The sequence below is a fragment of the Ambystoma mexicanum genome, chromosome 11 (genome assembly GCF_040938575.1).
Source record: "Ambystoma mexicanum isolate Mex_15411 chromosome 11, UKY_AmexF1_1, whole genome shotgun sequence".
NCBI lineage: Eukaryota > Metazoa > Chordata > Amphibia > Caudata > Ambystomatidae > Ambystoma > Ambystoma mexicanum.
The window spans coordinates 755,521,288-755,541,354 of NC_090934.1; the positions used below are offsets into that span (position 1 = coordinate 755,521,288).

Below are 20,067 nucleotides of genomic sequence, written 5' to 3' on the forward strand. Positions count from 1 at the left end.
TGGATCATTGTGAGGCAGGCCTTGAGCCTGTGGATGTCTTCAATGGAGGATACTTTGAGGTAGAGCTGCATGTATTCTGCATATTGATGGATGTGGCTGTTGTGTGGAGCAAGGAGTGCTGAGCGGTTCCATTTAAAGATCGAAGATCCGGGGGACAGGATGGATCCTTGCGTGACTACACAGGTGATGGGTAGAGTTGGCAAACTGGAGGAATCCATTTAGAAGAATTGGTGGCAATAGAACAGGAGGATTTGAACAAGTTAAAAAACAATCTTGCTGATGCCCATGCAGTGATGAAGATTGTCGGTCAGTGTCTGGTGGTCTACTGTTTCTAATGATGATCAGGGGTCAAGCAAAACCAGGCGTCAAGCATGGCCATCATCAATGATTTTAACAGCATTTTTGATCACCTTGATGGTAGCCATTTATGTGCTACATCTGTGTCTGAAGCCAGATTGGTAGGACTGAAGGAGGTTGTTGGCGTCGATGTGTTGTAGGAGTTACATAGCTACTGTTTTCTCAAGGATCTTACCTAGGAGGGAGGGATGCTAGGGGCAATTAAGTCTTCCATAGTGAGTGTCTTGAAAGTTGTCCAGGTAGTTGTAGTTTTGAGAGATGTGATGTGTTTTGTGCTGTCAGTTGTGACATTGCTGTATATGTGCTGGTGGATCATGCTGATCTTGTTGCTGATCTTGTTTCTGAAGAAAAAGTTGCTTGTGGTGTTTTTTTCAATTGAGTGTGGTGTGGGTGGTTTCGGCAGATGCTTGATGCAATGCTTGATGGCTTTAAAGAGGACTCTCACACATTATTTCTCCATTGGAGTCTGTAGTTAGAATCAGTTTTCAGTTTTAGCTTTTAGGTAGGCCCCAAAAGCACTACCTACAAGTTGAAACTATTGCATGGGAGTACAGCTAGGGGGGAGATGGTACTTGAGGAAGGACACAAAGCTAGTAGGTGTTTAGTTATTTACCCACCCATCTACTGCTTATGGCCATGCTAATCCCTATCACCATGACTCCCACTTCCTGCCCCTTCCCGCCCAAAACACATCCTCCTGGGACCTTTGGGGTAGCTTATCAAGCAATAGCATCAAACGTTGTTGGTTTTGAACTGCTTGTCAGTGTTATTTCAATGTAGTCTTCTGAGAGTTAATGGCTTAATGAGAGCTGTCAATGAATCACTGCTGTAATAAAAATGTCTTAACCAAGTGTGCCTTCAGCCACTTGATTTAAAGGCACTATGTGTTTCATTCGCAGTAGTCCTCTTAAAAACAAACATTGGCAAAGCAAACAATGTTGGCTTGTGTGTAGGTATTAGATAGTCATTTGCCAGGCACTGCTATTATATGCCCAGATATCCTCCCTATGTTGCTGCTGCTACCATTAATGGCCAATTAGTACCATTATGGAAGTGCCTGACAAATGCCTTTCACGTCCCTTCAAAAATCCAAAATTGTTAGCAATGTCAATGCTTGTTTTCTTTGTGTTTTGGTAGTCACTGTATTTATAACTGACCATCAAAACTGTAAATTGTAGATTGTAAGCAAAATACCAAGTGGAATTCTACCCAGTTGTACCCAAGAAATAGCAGTGGTAAACTACTGCGTTCTCAAGATTACTGCAGCACTTGGCATTAATAGCAGTATTTCCATTACATATTGCCACCAGTGGTGTGGGATTACCACAGGTGGTAAATCACATACTTATTAGAATTTCTAGTGATTAAAGTAATACCACCGGGAGACACATTTACTGCAATCGTAACAAAATACTGTGATCCATACGTTTCAGGGGCACAGAAGGGTACCCTGCTGAAAAAATAACTTCTCCATTGTCCCATGTCTGGCTATTTGGCAACCACTTGTGGTTTACACTTCAGGTAATAGGACCTGGACCTGGTTCATTTTTTGACAATTTCATCTCAGAGCTGAAGCGATTTTCATGTTATTCACCACATTTTTCATTCTACTGAATTCTGTATTGGAGATACTGGTGGCTGGGAAATTATGACGGGTGGTAATGCATTTTATTTATTTATTTATTTTATTTCTATAGCGGTAGAGACAGAAACGCCCTGAGCCATGAGAGCACTAGGACAGGACAAAGAAAAAAACACGTAAAGCAGTACCCTAAAAAGGATATTATGGTATCCAGGATGGTCATACTCATTCAAATAGGAACGTTTTCAGTTAGCTTTTAAAGTTTTAGAGGCCAGAATATAGCCTCAAATCAGTAGGGAGGGTGTTCCATAGGCAAGGTGTTGAGGACGGAAAACAGCCCTCCTTGACTTGTGATAGTTTTGACTTGGGTATCTGAAACAAGCCAGAGTTGTTGAATCTCAAGTCACGCCTGACCGGAAACTATTTGAGCTGTGCCACCTGGTACGATGGGCTCTCAACATACAAGCAGGAGTGTGCGATGCTCAAAGTGCAAAACATAACTCTCTTTGCACTAGGCAACAAGTGCAATGATCTTCGTGCTGTTGACATGTGATCGGTTTTACGTAGGCGTACTACGACCCTCACTGCATTGTTTTGGACAACCTGGAGGCGGTTTATTTCTGTTTTTCCCACCCCAAGAAGGATAATGGCACAACAATCTAGGCGTCTTCCAATAACTGCCCTGTCTAGCATGGCATAGTTGGAAGCATCAAGGAAAGGTCTGATCTGTGCCAGAAGTTTAATGTAGTACGAGGAGTTTGCCTCCAGACTGCTGATATGAGCCCTCATTGAAAGTTCTTGATCAAAAGTGACTCCCAAGGTTTTCACTTTCTTAAGAATTAGAAGAAGACAGTCAGCAATTTGGATGGAGGAATACGATTTGTCCAGATGGCGCAGCATGGTGCCCGTGCCCAGGATAAGGATCTGTGTTTTGGAGTTATTTACAGCTAGCCCATTTTGCAACATCCAAAGATGTATTAGACTGTACGTAGCATTAATGACCTCAGTGTCCTTGTCGTAGTCGCCCGAGAGCGCGAATAGGCACTGAGTATCATCAGCATAATTTGCATCGCAAGTTTCTTCGGCATCCAGTAGGTCAAACAGAGTAAGCATGAAAATACTAAAAAGGGTTGGAGATAGACAAGAGCCCTGAGGTACTCCACAGTTCAGAACAACCCCTTCTGACATTGCATCCTCGTGGAAGACCTTAGCCGTTCGATCTGACAGGAATGAGAGCACCCAACTGACTGCTTCCTTAGAGAAAGAGGCCCTTTCTAACAGCCTATTGGCCAAGATGGAATGATCCACCAGGTCGAATGCCGTGTATCATCCAGGAGCATCAGCAAGTAGGTTTTACCCTTATCCATAAATTGTAGGATGTTGGTCTTGAGGTCGAGCAAGGTAGTACCATAGGTGGCAACAGGGTTTATCCTTTTAAAGTGTGGTATTTTAGTACTGACGATAAACACCACTTGCCACTGGCATTTCCGATATAGCTTTGCACAATGAGGTCAAAGGACCGGATGAACTACTGACAACAGGCATTGATTAGCATGAGGTCTCTGATGCTCGAGGCAATGTTATACGAATCACTTTTAACGTTCCCACTGATAAAACATGCAAAAATAAATATCCGCTGGACTGTACAGTGAGCACATCTATTTCTATGATCATCAACCTCCCCTGCAATCCTTTATCAAACTTTTTACCCCACATATCAGGCCACAAATGGCTAGTCTGACCATAAAACTGTTGGAATAGGAGCAACCACTTTCTTGCATTAATACATGTAAGATAAAGACGCAGGGTGGCCTGTTGTGCGTCGGGTTGAGTCTCCTATCCTGCTACAGGCCTGCAGCAGCTTTCCAGAGGGCTCTTGGAAGGGGACGGGATGGTTTACGTTGTTTTTGTTACAGGTGTGTGTGTGGGTGTGTGTGTGTGTGTGTGTGTGTACGCGCGCGCGCACTAGCATCTTCCTCCCCTCCTTTTCACTTGCAATTTTCTATGCCCCACTATGGGTTGCCTCTATTTATCCTCCTTTCTCCTTGCCAGGCAATGTGTTCTGGCAGCCATTTCAGGCTCCATTGCACCTGCCCTACTCTGGACTCCTCCTACTAATCATACCCATGTTTCTCGTCCTCTCTGTGCCCAACATTGTGGGCATCTTTCTCTCCATCCCCTATGTTTCTCCTCCTCTCCATGCCACTTACTGCTCGTGAGGGCTTCTCCGCCTCCTCACCGTGCCATGGAATGTGCACAGTGCAGGAATGGTAGTAATGGATCTTGCACAAACATCCTTATGCGCGTGTGCACACACAAAGACACACACACACAGACACACACAGCTACTGGGTGGCACTGTAGCATGTACAACTTAGCTTAGATTGCTGGAATGGTTTCAAGCTTTTTTAAAGCCACCATACATTTACTGGTGTTTTGTACACACGTCCCAAGGCTCCAACCACAAGGATGTCAGACTATACTGCACTAGAATGTGTACCATGCGTGTGCAGTTTAGATTGTTTTCTTTCACTCCACTTCAGCTCATTACATAGGTCAGACATTTTTAATGGGTGTATGCAGTGTGTGGATATATGCGAATAGCTGAACTCTGGAGATGGGCAGAGCCTCTACGTTGGCCCACAGAGACCTTTATCCGGATGAAGTACCAATGCTGCCATAGATTCTTGTAAGTATTTATACATTTGCCATTGAACAACTGTTTTTATTTTATATATATACATATACAATGAAAAAACTTTGTTAAAGGGACGTTATGGTTACAAATAAAACCGAAAAACTCCAGAAATTCGCCAGTTATGGTAAGCTAAGCAACCATAACTCGGGCCACCACCGAGCACTGCTAAGACTAACACCCAGGACATCAAAGATGACACATCACAAATGTCATTGATGACATCACTGATGACATCACATATCTGGGACACTTGTTTTTGTTCACTAACATATATAGGCCAGGTGGATTTGTTCAATGACAGTCAGAATATTAAAATTGTAAAGGTGCTATATATCTAGATGTTAACCTAGTCATATGTTCTTAAAGTACTTTCCTTAGGGTTTGGTCTCAGCTCATGGTGCACGTACATGGGGAAATGAGCAGGCCTCAAACACACTATTCGTTTGTATACATGAAGATAAAGTTGAATGCTATTAACATTTTCTGATTATGCTGTTTCTTTCTTCCTTACTTTAGTTTCCCTGTATGTGCCTCTGATTAGTATGCATTGTGGTCCTTCAGATGTATTGTTTGTACTAGCACAAGTGTTGTAAATCTTGAATTGTTAGCTAGTTATTACATTTTTAACATTACTCAAAGCTCTGATAAGGTAGCATTCATTATTGTGCTATCCGAAATTACTAGATTATCAATATTGTACTTTTATGGTGCATGCTGCAGTCATTGCCTATGTTTATATATGATTATGTTTCTGTACTAACAACAACACTCCAATACAATGGTTGTAGATGAGTACATTCTTTAATAGATTAAGTAGTTCATGATAGGTCTCCTGATCACCCCTGACATCTTGTTACCAACAATTCAAACAATACCCCTTGTAGGAACTTTTCATCAAAATTAATTTCACATGTGATGCCATCAGTGATGTCATCAATGACATTAGTCATGTCATCTTTGATGTCCTGGGTGTTAGTCTTAGAAGTGCACGGTGGTGGCGTGAGTTATGGTTGCTTAGCTTACCATAACTGGTGAATTTCTGGGGTTTTTCGGTTTTACTTGTAACCATAACGTCCCTTTAACAAAGTATTTTTATTGAATTTCATAGGTTTCTATTAGTGCAACTAACCATAACGTCCCTTTAAAAAAGATTTTTCAGTGAATTTCATGGGTTTTTACCAGTACATGCTATTTTCCTACAACTTACTAATATCATACTTACCAATATAGCAACATTTGTGTCCAATTTACAAAGTGCCACCTTAAAACTCTGCCATTTTCCACCTTCTAGTATAATTTTTAACTCTTCTATACACTTTTTACAACTATTTCAACTGATTTTGCATCCGTAGACGTCTACGAACATCTGACTTCATTGCGGACCTTAGTGCCACATGACCATACGCGTGTCCGAGAACCCGTCTGCACTTCGCGATAAGATCTGTGCTTCGCGGACAGTTCGGAAACTCCATTTTCTACAGATCTAGGAACTTTCAACTTCAAAATTTCCCTTGCACAGCTCCTACACCTATTCCCACCCATTATCCATTAACAATCTAGCACAAAGTACATACTTGGAAACATTTTAGCAAAACTGCTATTCATCTTAAAAATGCCATCAGCTAATGCCATCCTTCCTCCCCAAGAGCCACCACCAGCTGGAGGACCTTCAAAACAAAAAAAGTGCAGTACTTCCTAGACAATGAAGAGGACCAAGAAGATGCGATAGACGAAGTGCCTACCTCTAGCACCCAGAGACAATCATGGGTGTGGCAGTTCTTTACCACTGTTGGGAATGTACCAAAGGCTAAAGCTACCAAAGTAAAACGCAACTTTGAATTCAGTCGCGGACTCCCCGGACAGTAATCCTACGGGACCACCTCCATGTGCTGCCACACCAAATCCAATTACCGCAATGCTCTCAGAAAGGTTGTTCTTTTCTTAGCAAGTAGGAGGTTGTCTTCCTCCACCTCATCTTCCTCAACCAATACTGTAACCACACAGTCTACTTCTGTGGGACACAAAATCCCACCAGCTACCTTGCAAGCAACAAAAGAGGCTCTTGGTCCATTTTTTTCGAAGACCACAATCCTCTGTACATACTACAACAAAACATTCTGCAGAGGGAAGCACTTTCGAAGTGCTTTTGAAGCTGTAATCAAGGAGCATGAGAAACACTGCCCCCTACCTTAGAACTAACACACGCGCAACATATTCCCCTGTCCGCCTGTCCCTCCATATTATTGTTTGGTGCATCTTCCCTCATTTCCTTCGCCACCTTTCATTCTAAGCTCTCCTGCCAAAAAAAAAAAATACATCCGAAAACAACTAAAGAAATGTTCCTTTAGGAACCACCGTTCACAGTTAAAAAATAGAACTAAAAAAAACTCATAGACTCCATCTACTTTACATTTCTCAGTAAAGTACATAGACTCAATAAGATTTTACAACATTTCCCTTTGCATTTTGTGTTATGCTACTGGGAATATTGTGGTGTTGGAACAGTGGATACCGGCCCAGCAGCCCAAGTTAGTAGCCCAAGCGGAGCGAGACTGGATTACAAGGTCTCCGGACAATTATCCCCCCATTCCAGCCCCTGTAATGAGGGATGAAGGCCATTAGCACCCTAGGTTCCCAAAGCGGGAACCCTGGATGCTAAAAAAGGATTTTCCAAGATGGCGACTATGGAAAGGGAAGGTGGGGTTCCATACAGGGCCCGCTTCGCTTTCCATGGCAGCCTGCAGAAGGCGAAGAGAAAACCCTATCACCACATTACTATGAGCAAATTTTTCTTCCCTTTCAAATCTATCCCAATTTTGAACAACTTTACCACAAAGCCGGTCCCAGGTGGACATGGCCACGTTACCCCCATGTGTTATCCCTTGTGGTCATGGCCAGTAGCCAGATTGTCCGGATCATGACCTTATTCCATAACCCCGACAATCTGGCCACTACCCATGGCTACCGGCTATACCACAGTCACCAAAAAGGTATATCACTATTTTTTGTACTCACATTATGACACTTGTTCAAGAATAAAACACAGGCACATTTGCAAAACCATGCTTTCAGATCCTTGCCAATGTTCCTTCCACAAGTTTGCTGAAAATCCATACATGTTTTAATTTTTCAAAAGTGTCAAATGTATGCACATACAATAGTCATATGCCCTAGCCCCCACTTGACAAAATCCATATAGAGTTTATGAAAACATTTATATCTAGATCTAAAATCTTTTTGCAAACTTTTGTGAAGATTTGTCAAATTGCACCACATTTATAAGCCTTTACCATATTTTGCGACCCCCCCTCTAATTTTGCCCCCTCTTGACAAAATCCCACCAAACATTGCAAAAACATGTATATCTATGTCTATAATGTTTTTGCACACCTTTGTGTAGATTCGTTAAATGACACCCCATGTATAAGCCTTTAAAATAATTTGGGACCCCCCTCTAATGTTGCCCCCTCTTGACAGAATCCCACCAAACTTTGCAAAAACATTTAAATCTAGATCTATAATCTATTTACAAACCTTTGTGTAGATTTGTCAAATGGCACCACATTTATAAGCCTTTAAAATAATTTGGGACGCCCCTTCTAATTTTGCCCCCTCTTTACAAAATCCCACCAAACTTCGCAAACGCATTTACACCTAGATCTATTATCAGTTCCCCAACTTAAGTGTAGATTTGTGAGCAAAATTAGAGGGCAGTTCCAAAATAATGTAAATGCTTATAAATGAGGTGCCCTTTGACAAATCTACACTTAAATTGGCAAACTGATAATAGATCTAGATATAAATGTTTTTGCGAAGTTTGGTGGGATTTGATCAAGAGGGGGCAAAATTAGAGGGGGTCCCAAAATATTGTTACGGCTTATAAATATGGTGCATTTGACAAATCTACACAAAGGTTTGCAAAAAGATTATAGATCTAGATATAAATGTTTTTGCAAAGTCTGGTGGGATTCTGTCAAGAGAGGGAAAAATTAGAGGTGGGATCTGAAAATATTGTATAGGCTTATATATGTGGTGCAATTTGACGAATCTACACAAAAGTTTGCAAAAAGATTTTAGATCTAGTTAGAAATCTTTTTGTAAAGTCTGAATGGATTTTGTGAAATGGTTCTAAGTTATATGACTGTTGTATGTGCATATATTTGACACTTTTGAAAAAATAAAACATGGGTGGATTTCCAGGAAACTTGTGTAAGGAGTATTGACAAGGATCTTAAAGCATGGTTTTGCAAATGTGCCCATGTCGTAATGTAGGTTCAGAAATAGTGATATACCTTTGGTGACCGAGGTGGAGCCTGTGGCCATGGGCAGTGGCCACATTGTCTGGATCATGGAATAAGGTCATGATCCGGACAATCTGGCTACTGGCCATGACCATGAGCGACAATATATGGGGTTAAAGTGGCCATGCCCACCTGGGACCGGCTTTGTGGTAAAGTTATTCGAAAGTGGGATAGCTTTGAAAGGGAAGAAAAATGTGCTTGTGGTAATATGGTCATAGGGTTCTCTTTTTGCCTTCTGCAGGCTGCCATGAAAAGTTAAGAGGGGCCCTATATGGAACCCCTTCTTCCCTTTCCAGTGTGGCCATCTTGGGAAAGAATTTTCCTTCCTACACCGGGACGCTAAAAGGCATCCCGGTGTAGGAAGAACAATCAATGTTTATAGCACCGCGGGTTCCCGCTTTGGGAACCTGGGGTGCTAATGGCCTTCATCCCCCATTGCAGGGGCTGGAATGGGGGATAATGGTCTGGAGACCTCATTATCCACCCTTGCTTCGTTTGGGCTGATAACTTGGGCTGCAGGGCTGGTATCCACTGTTCCAGTCCCTGGAATGGGGGATGAACGCCACAATATTCCCATTAGCATAACACAACATGCTAATGGAAATGTTGAAAAATCTTATTGAGTCTATGTACGTTACTGAGAAATGTAAAGTAGATGCAGTCTAAGTTTTTTTTTTGTTCTATTTTTTTACTGTGAAAGGTGGTTCCTAAAGGAACATTGCTTTTGTTGTTTTTTGATGTATTTATTTTTCTGGCAGGAGAGCTTAGAATGAAAGATGGGGAGGGAAAAGAGGGAAGAGGCACCAGCACTAATATGGAGGGGCAGGTGGACAGAGTAAGTATGATATTAGTAAGTTCTAGGAAAATAGCATGCACTGGTAAAAACCCATTAAATTCACTGAACAAACTTTGTGAAAGGGAAGTGATTGTTAAGGTGCACTAATAAAAACCTATGAAATTCATTGAAAAAACTTTGTTAAAGGGACGTTATGGTTACAAGTAAAACCAAAAAACCTCAGAAATTCGCCAATTATGCTAAGCTAGCAACCGTAACTCACGCCACCACGGTGCACTGCTAAGACTAACACCCAGGACATCAAAGAGATGTTTATTGTGGAATCCTGGTGCATTGTGCCATTTTCATTATGCCATTTCACAACGAACATACATTGGTATCATTCATTTGTGGATCGCATCCGCCCTTTACCCAACAATGTCTATCTAGCAGGCAATGCTTTCTTTTGGTCTCTCATGGCTGACAGGGTGGAGACAATTTTGAATACATTTCATTAAAGGCTTCCCTTGCGTGTCCTGGGCCGGAAAGCATAACACCATGTTGGGGAATTCGAACTACAACAAACTTGCATTCGTCTCCCCTCCCATTCCTGACCTGCTCAAGGCAAAGAGGCGTGGTGGCACGTTAATATATCCACAGTTTGCCAAAAACTGTGGGTGGTGCAAGCTATCCCTGCTTGCCCTTTCATTCCCATATGTGACCACCAGGAGGAGCCTGTGTGCACCGTTCTGGCCTCTGCTGCAGATTGTTCAGCTTGAGGTCTGCGCAGGTTCCTGCTGGAATTGTTTTCAGCCAGCGGATGAAAAGAAAAACCGCAGTGTTCACCAGGGCTGTCGGCAAACACTGGCAATGGGCACCACCGCAGTGATCTGGATGTGCTACAAAAACAGTAGTAGGCTTTCCCGCCGGGAACTCTTGAGATTTCGCACTGGACCTCAGCACCATGGGCCTCTTTTGTGTGGGTACTCTGGTCTCTCCCGGTGCATACGTGCCTAACCTCTGGATTTAGCCTGGAGACTCCAGGTTTTTACGCTCTTCTCTGGGTCTCCGGGGAAGAGCGTGGAGTCTCTGTGTTTTCCGGCGTCCCCTTCTCCTGGCACCATCCCCAGAACTGGCTAGGGGCGACAAGCTAGCACGGAGAGCAAAATGGAGGATAGGGATGAGAGGAGAGAAGCTGGAACATGGAGAGCAGGTTTGGTACAGGAGTGACTGGAAACGTCTTGCAAGTGCAGCAAGCGCTGTGGGCCTGGAGCTCCTAGGGCCGCACACAGCAGGCAGTTGAGGATACAATGAAAGAGGGGAAGAGGGCGATGGCTCTCAGCAATAGTGCAATCTTACCCAGAATAGATGTACCTTCTTGTTACAGTCCTGCTTCGATAACCTACCGTGGGGAAACGCACCAGAAAACGCAGCAGAACTAGTTACACAATTTCTATTGCTAGGAAAAGCAGCTCAGTATGTTATGTTGCAATCATCATTTTAAACCTATGACTATGCTGTTTGAGTTAAAATAAACATTTGGTGAAACGGATCGCAGTACATTCCGAATATTTTTATAAATACTGCCCATGTTTTAAGACAGGTTAAAAGTATGTCCAATTTCATTTAAAAATTAAAGTTACACTTTAGCCCCGTGCACTGCAACAGAAACTTCCACATCTCTACCCCCTTGCGAAAATGTGGGCATGGCCTAGCAGTGACGTAGATCTCTGGGTTTTTCATTTTGGAATGCAGGCAGGTATGTCCCTGTCATCCCACCAACTTTCTTATATCTCTCCACATGAAGCAAACAATGTGTTGTAAAGCTTCCAATATTTAATTCATTACTGTTAAAAAATGTGTTGTGTCTTTTTTATGTTAACTATTTTTGAATCCCTAAATAGGGACAAATGTGCTTTACAATTCACTACTGGGGCAATTTTTATTTTTTTAATTTTTTTATTTTTATTTTTTTTATTTACTTTGTTTATAATCGCTTTAGCAAATTTTTACAAAACTGTTGCTGCTCGTCCCAGAAGAGCCACATAAAAGGGAGAAAACCCGATGGAAGAGAAGACTGAGCTAAGGCAGGCAGACAAACAAGGCAGACTTTAGGTCGACCAAGCATGCACCCAGTTTGTCATTCTAGAGAGCGTTCCGCCTCGGGTGTCTTTATAGGACACCCTCTCTCGTCGGGATCTTGGTGAGTGGTTACTGTTGAAGAGCGAAGGGTGATCATGTGGAGAGCCGTCTCTAAGATTTTTACAGTGGCTATGGTCCATCTCGTTTTCTCCCCTGACATTAGCCTGTTCCACCATGTTGAATCTTCCTCTTCTAGATATCCCAAATAATCTATACAAAGGTTGGACAGGTATGTGGCTCTTACGATTCTTAGCTCCGGGCAGTTGAGGAGAAGGTGTTTTATTGTTTCTGCGTTTGAGGATTCAGTGCAGAGCCGACAGGTGTTGATGTTTGATTGCATCCTGATTGCCATGATTTCGCGCATCGGGAGGAGATTGAAACGCGCTCTCATATATAGTTTTCTTAGTTGTTGGTTAGGGAATTTGGTACAATATGGGATGGGTTCCTTCAGTTTGTTGAAGTTGGGTGGCAGGTCTTTGGTAAGCTTGTTAGTTTGTGCTTTGGCCAACGTCTCGATCCAGTCTTGCACCTCAAGTTTCACTTTCACTCTTTCGGGATTCGTTTTTAGATCCTCTTCTGTGCAGGCAATGACAGCCAGATTTTCTCTGAGCCTGTCTGTCCATTTGTTCAGGCTAGTTATTTGCCGGTTTGTTATTTCCTCGGCTATGATCTTATATACAGACGGACTGTCTGGCATTAAGGTGTTTCTGAGCAGTTGCATTGCGTTTTGGGTCACAGTCGCTTCAAGTGAGAGCAGCCCCAATTCTCTTCTGATAATGTCCATCGAGGTTGCATTTGGCAGTCCAAGGACCGTCTTCCAAATTAGGCTCTCTAATTTCCGCCAGATGTCATTTGGCATGGTTAGAGTTGCCCCCATGCCGTACATTAGGGTTGGCACCACTTTCCCTTTATAAAAAGATATTGCTGGAATTAAGGAGAATTTGCCATGTTTTCTGTCGATGATTTTCATCTGGGCGGCGAGATTGTTTGCTTTTCCCCATAGCACGCTTTGCATCGTGGCTTCTTTTGCTGAGTGATCGATATGCACTCCTAAATATTTGAAGCTAGACACCACTTCAATTTCAACTTTGTCCAGTGCCCAAGAGAATCGTGCTTTGGTCTTCTTTGCGTTTTTTCCCAGGATCACTATTTTGGTTTTAGATTTATTTATTTTCAGGTTATTCTGTTCCATATATTTCGCCAAGTTTGCAAGTTGGCGTTGAAGGCCGATTTGTGTCTGGTCTAATAATATTAAATCATCAGCGTATAGAAGGCTCGATATGTTTTCCTTGCCCAGCTTTGGTGGAAACGCTTTGACTGATTGTGCTGATTCTTTCATATCCCCCAAGAAAGCAATGAATAGCGCCAGTGCCAGTGGGCAACCCTGCTTCACTCCTCGCTCTCCTGGTATCTCTCGTGACAGTAGGCCTTGATTGTTTAAGCGTATTCTTAGTTTCGTGTTGCTGTGCAGCGCCATCACGGGGTCCAATAATTCAATTGGGCAGTGCCATTTTTTCAATTTACTCCACAGCATTTGCCTGTCCACTCTGTCAAAGGCCTGGGATAGCTCTACAAATGCCAGAAACACAGTTGGTGCGCCCTGCTTGACCTTTGCTTTTAACAGATTAAGCATTAGAATGTTGACTGACGTACTCCCTTTCTTCAGGAAACCCATTTGAAAAGGGTCGTGGGCCGGAGAGGTTCTGGCCCAGTTACGGAAGTGGTTCAGGAGGAGAGTGGCGAAAATTTTACCTATTATGTCCAGGAGGGCAATGGGTCTATAGTTGCCCGGGTCTTCTCTATTTCCTTGTTTGAAGATCGGGACCACCACAGCATTGGTCCAGGATGTTGGAATGGATCTTGTCTGACCACACCGGGCGAAGATTGTGCTGATAAAGATGGTCCATTGGTCAGGGTTTCGTTTTAAGTCAATGTTGCACAAGCCATCCGGCCCAGGGGCTCTAGATTTCTTTAATTTAAGGATGGCGCCATTTATATCGTCTCTCGAGGATAGATCGATCCAGGTCGATACGGCCGATCTTTCAATTGTAGGGGCGTAAGGTGAAGGAGCCCTAAACAGGTTTTCAAAGAATGTAGCCCACACGTTTTCGCTGACTGAGTTTGCGATTTGATTTATCGTCTTCTTAGCTGGTTTTTTTATAAGCGTCCAGAAGTCGCCGTTTTTTTTGGAGCTTAATGCCTGGAGCATTTCCTCAGCGTCATTCTGGAGCATTTCATGTCTGTGCGCTCGGATCCAGGATTTGTATTTTGCATTTTCTTGTCTCCATTTGTTCCAGGCCGCCGGTGTCTTATCATTTTTAATTTGTCTCCTCAGTTTTCTCACTGATCTCTTTCTTTCCGCGACCAGTTTGTCGAACTTATGTGGATTTTGATGCACCATTCGGATTTTTCCTGGCATCTTTGTCCTGTATTGAAGAAGAAAGGGTAAATAGTCCGGGCTTTGGGTCTTGTCCCCTTGCGACAAGTTACCTATTCTGTACTTTTCGGTGATACAATCTACATTTGTCATAGTCAGACGTAAACGAGTTTGTTGGTTATTTGATTCAATGGAGTGGCTGTAATAGACATTTGGGGATTGTCGGGTTTTCTATTTTATCGCCAACAGATTATGATCGCTTTCTTGGGTTTTGGTTACTGCGTAATCTTCTATGCCCGCCACTAGACTGTGGGAAGTGAAGAAATAGTCGATGTTTGCACTGGAATCCCCCCGTTCCCATGTTGGAGTGCTAATATTCCAGGGTTTGAGTGCTGACACATTATGTAGGTTTCTCGATTTCATCAGCGTCATCCATGCCACTCCCTTGTGTTCCCCTGTGGGCTTCTTCTCCCAAATCTCTATTTCATTGCTGCACTTTGCATTAAGGTCACCACAGATTATTATGTGTGTATCTGGATCTTCGACAATGATGTCGTCAATTGTTTTTGCGATTTGGTTGCAGAAGTCTGATGTGGATGATTTTTCTGGGTTCCAATATATTGTTATGAGGGCTAGTTTTTCTTTGACACTTTGCTTACCTCTTCCGTCTTCCTGGGCCCATGTCGTTGCAACTGCCAGTATGCCGTATGATTCGGTTATTGTTTTTATGATGGAGATTCCTGAGCCCGCTTTTATTGCTATCAGTAATCCTGCGGAAGGCCGACCAAACAGGCCTTTTGAAGCCAGAGAGAAGGCTATCTCGAAGCCGTCTAAAGATGGTTTTTCTGTCAACCAATGTTCCTGGAGACAGAGAATGTCAAACTCCCCCAAATCTTGGTTTTCAGGGTTCGTCAGGTGCTTATGACCTCTTGTGTTCCACGAGGCCATTGAGATCCATTTTTCGGGTATCGATGGTAGGTCTTTCGTCGGAGGTGGTATAGCTCTAGTTCCACCTCCCTTTGGTTGATATTTCTCATTTTGAGGATTTAATGTTTTTTTCAACCAGTTCCATGGTCCCTTTGGTTGTCTGGCTTCTGAGCTGTCTTCGGTCTTCGTTTCCTGCTTTTTTCCAATTGTGTGATCTTCTTCTGCCAGTTCTCTTCTGTTTCTTCTTATCTTTGACTGGAGCGGGGTTTGTGCTCTGCGCCGTTTCCTTCTGTCATGCAGGGATCCTCCATAACCTGGTCGTTCAACCTTTTGGTGTTCTCTGAATACGGGTTCTGGCCGTCTGTGTTTTTCGTTTCTTATGTCTCGTTTTTCCCAGTCAACATCTCGATGGCTTCCCTTCCCCGCACTATCGTTGGGGAGTTGCCTTTTTTTATTGTAAAGGTCTTTTGTTCTGTATGTATAGTGCCATTGATGATGCAATCCCTCCTTTGGAGTCTTCGGGTTATCGTCGATCTTTCCTTTTCAGCTTTTGCCGTTGGTTTGGCTGGTATCCTGTCTTTGGTTGGTTCCTTCCTATTCTCTGGGGCCGCATTGGATTCCTTCGTTGGTCCCTCTGGGCACGCGTAGTCATCTTCTTGAGCATCCGATTCTTGGTGTACTGATATGTCCATCAATGGGCTTATGTTCATAAATTCGGTCACTGTTCTTGGCGATTTTTCTGTCAAGGGTTGGCCTTTTGGCATGTCTGTAAATTTATGGCTCAGAGTTTTGGGGCTTTGAGTTAAGTTGATTATTTCCTCTTTTTTTTTGGCGTCTGCGGGCTCTGATTTTGAGTTATTTGGGTGCCCGCTGGCATTTTCGTTCGTCAGCCGTAAGGCCACTTTTTTTTTGTTGTTTATCAATGGAGGTAAGGTCTGAGGTTGGAGTTCACGAGGGTCACTCAGGCTTTTTGGTTTTTGCTTACTGAAAATTGGTTCCAGTGCTCCAGTATCCATCTTCGCCATAGTTTGGCATGCTCTGTCCATGTATTTTTTGGCATTATTTTCCGATTCTGATGCTGTTTTTTTTTTTTTTTCGTTCTCTAGATTGAACCATTTTTCTTCCCATGCTGCCCCCTGCTTGTTGCATCTTGCTTCTGCGGCTGTTATGTAACCTTCCAGGAAGTCTAGCTTAGATTGCATCTTGCACAGTAGCGTGGTATTGTCTTTGGTCGAATCGCTTATCGTTTCGTATAATTTGCAGAACGGTGCGAGGGCGATTGTTAGTGCCGCCATAATTGTCGTCATGTCCTGTTTTTTGTTCGGGGATGGTCTTTGAGAGTCCATCACAATTTCACGGTGTCTTCTGGATTTGGCAGGCATCTTCTGGTGCTCTCTACCAGTGCCCTTGTCCGGGTGTTGTGCAGAGATATCGAGAGTGGAAGCTCCAGCTGTTCCTGTGAATACTTCCGAGCAGTCTAACAATGTTTTAGGTACGGTTTGGTTTCCTGAGTTTCCATCTTTGTTTTGGCTCGTTGTTCTTTCTCCTCTTTCTATGTGGTGCAGATGGATTTTTGACCACGATTGGTCACTCAAGCGTGACCTTGGGCCAGGAATGCGCTCTTGGTGTCTCCAACCCTCTGTGGTTGGACTGCATTTTGCGTGAATTTCAGGTCTTAAGTTGTGTCCAGAGCTATCTGAGAGCACTTGCTGGGTCACCTGATCTTTCCTTACGATATCACATAATAGTAAACTGTGCGGCGTCTTTGTGCTTGGTTGCACCTCTACCTCTTCCTGATCTCTCCGTTCTTGGGACCCGGCCTGTGAAGGTATTGCCGACCTAGGTGGCGGGTCTATGCTTTGTTTCGGACTATTCACCGGGGAGATGGTCGCCGTACCGTTGGGGATCGGACAGGGCCTTACTTGCTCATGCCCCATTTGCTGTTGGTCCATGGTATCGGTGGTGTTCGGCGTTGTCTTGGGTCGCTCAGCCTTCTTCCTCGCGTTGTCTGGTGTGTTCCTCAGGGATTGTGCTCGAGATTATAGGCACCGTCAGCACACTTTTTTCTGCTGTCTTCTTGGGGATCTGAGATGCCCTTTCTTTGCGGGTATCGTCATTTGCCTGGTTTCTTTCGCCTATGATAGCTTTATTTAGATCTGAGTTTGCTGGGATGTCTGTCCGCTTATCTTCTGCAGACAGCCCATTTTCGACCTGCAGGATTGTGCGTTTGTTCGCTGCATCCGTTCTTCGGGCTTTTATTGCCGGAAAGGACCCCTCAATCACTTCCAAGATTTCCGCATCAGTGATTTCGTCATCTGCTTCCAGTTTGCCTTTTTTCTGTTGTGTCTTGAAGAAAGTGAACATGGCGTTCGAAATTCGTGGTTTTAAAATCGTACGGGCCCCTGCTGCCGATTTTTTTCCTGTTGCCGAGTGAGGGTTGGTTGTCTCTTTTGCAGCTTGAATTTTCTGTTTGTTTAGGGTTGTTCTATCAGCTGGATGGTTTTGGGTTTCCGGTAAAATTGATGTTGTTGTTTTTCCTTTTTGTTTCTTTATGTATTGTCGTTTGATGGCACCCGGTTTAGAGTCCTTTTTTGGACCTGTGGTCGATACAGAGACTGGGGTGCCCAAATCAACCCAGTCACCCGTATCGTGAGTCAAGCTATTGGGAGTTTGGCCAATTGATACGGCCTTGGTCTTTGTGGTCGTACTCTTCTCTAATGATCTTATAGGTTCATTGTTTGAGTGGAGATTAGTCACATCTTTTCTTGGACTAAATTCCCCTGTGAGGTCGTACATCTCATTGGTTGGGACGGCCGCCACCAGTGAGGCCTTGGTGACGGCTATAGTTGGAGTCATCTGCCTTTCTATTAACAGAGAGGATTCGAAGTCTATTAATTTGCTCTCTCCTGGCCTCAATTCTCCTGAAGTTAGGGGTTCAGTATAGGTGTTTGCTGGATGGCTGGCTTCGGTCACGATTGTTAATTCCTCCTGTGCCTGGCTTAATTCCTTTTCACCTTCCACGGTCACTCGGGGGTACAGGCCGGAGGCCGTGACTATGGGGCTATTTCCCTGCATGCCCCCGATCCGAGTGTCTCTGACCTCCAGGTCGTTCTGCAATTCTGGTACCCCCCTCTTCGATTGGGGCACGGGGACTGAGCAAGGTCCAGATCGGTCCACCCTCCGGTTGACCGAGTTGGTAAACCTCTCGCCGAGGCGGCGCTCTGGTCCTGTGTTGATTTCGTGCTATCCAGAATGTCCAAGGCGGGATACGCGATGCTGGTAGACGTCTTGGGGGGGCCCTTTTCATTTTCAAACATATTTTTTCCCATAACTGTAGACCGGGGCAAGTCCATAACCCTCCCATCAGCTCCTTTATCGTAGCATTGCGCAGCAGGAGTGGTGGCTTTCAAAGATTTTGGGTCTGCTGCTGGGAGCACAATGGGCTTACCTCTTTTCCCTGGCGACCTTCGCTCTCCTTGTGGGAGATTCTTGAAGTTGCTCCGCAAAATTCTATGCGGCTCCGGCGACTCCGGGGGGTCTTGCAGTTGCAAAGGGTCCCCCTCCGGGTGGGGCTGCAGGTTGTTCTCTGGCAAGTCTGGAGCTCCTGCTATCGGCATTTTTTTTTTCCCGTATCGAGGGGGTCCCGGGCGCTTGTACCGCTTATACAAGCAGGGAAGGGTTCTTTCCTCCCCCCAAGCTTCCTTGCCCCAGTCCGCCCGGGACCACACTGGAACACAGGAAACACTCGCAACACTCCGCTCCGCGTAGCAGGGTGTTTTGAAGGGAAACTCCTCCACTTCCTCAGCGTGTCGCACAGCAGGCTGGACTCAGTCTCCTCCACACAGGAAACACTCGCAACACTCTGCTACAATGGCTGCTTTCTTCCTTTCACCCTGACACCCTCTGAGCAGCAGTTTGGCCGAGAACCCCTTCACCCCCAAGTCTAATGTGACCAGATTTTGAAAATAAAAAACCGGGACAGGCCACTGACATAGAAGTAGGACTACAGCTTCAACGGTGAAACTGTAGTCCTACTTCTATGTGGGTGGCCTGTCCCGTGTCATGTTGCAGATACAGAATGCTTATTGGGACCTGAATAGGGTGACTAGACATCCCGGTTTTCCTGGGACAATCCCGTGAAATCACTGTCCGTCCCGGGGTCACGAGAGTTTTTTTATTTCATAAACCTCGTCCCGGGATTGGATGGGTGGGTGGCTACGGTCCCGGTGTTTGCCGGGAACCGATTCAGAAATCCTCAAATTGGGGGACCAGGGCTACTCTTCTGGCGTGTGAAGGCATTTCACGCCCCCATTTCCTCCCCCTTCCCCTCCCTGGCCTCTCTCTTCTAATCAGAGGAGTGTGCCTGTGAACACACTCCCGCAACAGGCCAGAGATGTAGAAGTAGAACTACAGCTTTATCCGAGTACTGTTTGTGTTTACTGTACTCCTACTTCTATGTCCATGACCTGGTCCGTTTATTTTTTTTATCTGGTCACCCAAGACCCGGAGGAAGGTGGAAGGTATGTGGGGGAGGGTGAAAATCGAGTGAGGAAAGCGCCAACGGCCCCTAGTAATTAAAGTTTAAAACCTCATTCTGGATTTGGGATCGGGTTGCTACCATCCCGGTTTTTGGTCAAACTGATGGAAAAATCATGATATCGGGCCAAAAACTAGGATGCTATACACCCGATCCCCAAATCCCGGGACATGGTTTTTAAACTTTAAAAAGTCTTGTTACCCGGGGACGGAGGTGGAAATACCCGGACAGTCCCGGCAAAACCGGGACATCTGGCCACCCTACCAAAGCCATACTTGGAAATGATGGACCTGCTCGCTATGTTCGCGCTTGCATGGTGTAATGTGATGTCACTTTTGCCATGAGTGACGAATTTCACATAAAAGAGGCTA

General features: G+C 44.4%; 1 protein-coding gene across 3 annotated transcripts in view; it reads left to right on the forward strand.

The window, feature by feature from the left end:
* The window catches only part of IRAG1 (inositol 1,4,5-triphosphate receptor associated 1), a 1,278,759-nt gene that overhangs the window by 727,580 nt on the left and 531,112 nt on the right, over positions 1-20,067 (forward strand). The gene's annotated exons all lie outside the window — the stretch shown is intronic.